Source organism: Grammomys surdaster, unplaced genomic scaffold (genome assembly GCF_004785775.1).
Source record: "Grammomys surdaster isolate TR1022 unplaced genomic scaffold, NIH_TR_1.0 141, whole genome shotgun sequence".
Taxonomy (NCBI): Eukaryota; Metazoa; Chordata; class Mammalia; order Rodentia; family Muridae; genus Grammomys; species Grammomys surdaster.
The window spans coordinates 10,749,616-10,752,775 of NW_021604599.1; positions in this window are offsets into that span (position 1 = coordinate 10,749,616).

Genomic DNA, 3,160 nt, shown 5'->3' on the forward strand with positions numbered 1-3,160 from the left:
CTTTAAAAATTATTTTCTGCCTGGTGGTGGGGCATATATCTTTAATCACAGCACTCTGGAGGCAGAGATAGGAAAATTTCTGTGAGTTTGAAACCAACCTGGTCTACAGAGCAAGTTCCAGGACAGCCAGGGCTACACAAGGAAACCCTGTCTCGAAAAAACAAAAACCAAATTACCCCCCCCACACACACACAGTACAATTATTTTGTATTGGGGAGATTTGATGGCAGAGTCTGTTCTGGGCATAATGAAGGAAGCACAGGTCCTGAAGCTAAGGAGACTGAAGGGAACCAATAAGCAGAAGCCACATCCACCAGACCCCCACTCTTGCCCCCAGGAGGACTGACTCTGATCAAGTTGTCCTGGCATAGGTTCTGTAAAGAAGGACCTAGCCCAGGCTGTCCCAGATAGGAAGTCCATGACCGTATCTAGGACGGAGACCTTAGATGAAAGTCTCTCCTTTTGGTTTGTGCCACTAACACTGTCCCCAGTGCCTGAAAATGAGTGAGACTTTAGGGAAAACTCAAGTAGTCTCAGTCTCTCTCTCTCTCTCTCTCTCTCTCTCTCTCTCTCTCTCTCTCTCTCTCACACACACACACACACACACACACACACACAGAGAAGGGGGGGAGAGGAGGGGTCAGTAAAGTATGTGTAAACTGGTCTTATTTATTTATTTATCTATTTATCTATTTATTTACTTTTGAGATAGGGTTTCTCTGTGTAGCTCTGCCCCGGCCTGCGGGGATTCGACGAGACCTTAGGGAAGGGGACGAAAGAATGAAGGGACAGGAGACACAAGGAATGAGAGCAAGTCTGGGGTTCTGATCGAGCTCTGAAACTTTAATTTTGGGTTCAGGCTATAAAGACACAGCAAACCAGGAAGTTTGGGTGAGGGTCATTGCTTAGGGCTATCCCACTATTGAAAGCTTATTGTCCTAGACCATCCCATTGTCAAGAACAGCAGGTAACTTCCTGGGTTAGAACTAGGTAACTTCCTAGGTTCTCTTAGGACAGCAGGTAGTTTCCTGGGTTTGGCTCCCAACATAGCTCTGGCCGTCCTGGAACTTACTTTATAGACTAGACTGTTCCACTCACAAAGGCAGGACCAGTTCCCAGGTCTTTTTGGATATGCCAGGCATCACCAGCATCAGAAGGTGGGACTGAGTCTGTTGGTAACAACACACCAGAGAATATTCTGTTTCCAATCTAGTGGTCTATGAAATTATATGCAGACAGGAAGGTGCTACCTTGTCTGTAGAAAACCAAGCAACAATAGCAAGGCCAATTAAAAATCAACATGCCTTTTGTTAGCACTGTGTACTTAGAGCTAGAAACCTGTCCAGCAATAAAATGTACCTTCCTATAGTGAGGACTTGTGGGGGGGCATCTTCACAGCTGTCTCCAGGGCTACTGTATTACTGGTATAATCTTGGGTTCAGTTAGTGCCGCCCTTTTGCTTTTTTTTTTTTTTTTGCTCAAAACTTGACATTCCATGTGGCCTTCCTGGGTCTGGCTTCCCTTTCCAGGGAAGCTTCTTGCAGATGCTACGAGGAGCCATTTTCCTCATTTTGGGGTTTACAACTGTTCTCTTTACAGGTAGACTTTCCCATGCTCTCCACTTTTTTTGACCTACACTTTCTGTCCTCCAGGGTACTGCCACCTTCCTCCTCCTTCTCCTCCTCCTCCCTCCCCCCCTTCTCCTCCTCCTTGTCTTCCCCCTTTCTGTCCTCCAGGGTACTGCCACCTTCCTCCTCCTCTTCCCCCTCCCTTCCCCCTCCCCTCCTCCCCCTCCTCCTCCCCCTCCCCTCCTCCACCTCCCCCTCCTCTTCCTCCTCCTCCTCTTCTTCTTCTTCTTCTTCTTCTTCTTCTTCTTCTTCTTCTTCTTCTTCTTCTCCTTCTTCTTCTCCTCCTCCTTCTCTCCTCCTCCTCCTCCTCCTCCTCCTCTTCCCAGGTATTTATAACCCCAGTTGGCTGTCTCTAGAGACCTTCCGAGACAAGTCACACTCTCCTCCCTGTGCTGTACATGAATGACGTTCTGAGGATCCAGGCTGTTGCCATAGTTGCTGCAGCTCCATCAGAGTTCGAATAGTCCACCTGACTGCAGCCTTTCTGGGTACATATGTGTATGTGTCTGTCGTTCCTCTATCTGTCCTGTATATGTCTGTGTGTCTATCCTTTCTTCATTCCCTCTCTGTCACTGCCTAGTCATGGTTCCACGACCAAACCAAGGAGGACATGGCAGTAATTGGGTGTAATCTTTAGAAAAAAGCATACTAAGGAGTTTAGCTTTATTCTGTGATCAAGGGAAAGCCATTGAACAACTCAGTGACTCAGTGATTTTCACAAGTGCAGATTATATTACTTGCTTAATTCTTTGACAAATAATGAGATAATTAATGTTTTAAAAAAATACTGAAAAGTGAATTAATGGGTCCAAAGTTCCCCCCAGAAGGCTCTGAGCAGTGTCATAAGTTTGAGTTTTCAAATTGCCAACTTTAGTAAAGTATGGTTAATGGAAAGCTGAGAGATGAATTTGATCTGTAAGTATTTAAAGTACACAATAAACACCCCCATGTGTTTGTGTTATTGGCAGATAGGACTTTTGGTGGACCAGCATGTGCCTCAGAACTTTATGTGTAAGCATCATCTGAGCCTGCTTTGTGTTGCTATTACTGATACCCTAGGTATCACATCTAGTGTCAGGCTTGCTAGTAGAGACCCAAGATGGCACAGCCCATCGCATGGACAGAGGTAGGAAGTATGTGAGAAACTCACTGTAACTGGCTTTATAGCAGCCCCCTCAACACAGCACAACTCAGCAACTCACAATTTAGTAATTGTGTGAGTGGATTACTCATGAGGGCAGAACTCTAACCACTTCTCAAGGGCTCTCCCTGGCTCCATTGGTTATTGGCTTTCTGGGTTTCCTGAGGGGAGCCATATTTAAAACATAATTTAAACAAACAAGGTCCTGTTCCCCAATTGGTTCTTAATCTATCAGTAAAGAAGCCATGGGCCAATTGCTGGGCAGAAGGGATAGGTGTGACTTCTGTGTCCCTGGAGGCAAGAGACAGATGCAAGAGAGGGAGGAGAGAGTTCGCTTCGCTTTCGAGAGAGGAAAGTCAAGCAGCCATGTGAGATCTCCACAGGCTGCTTC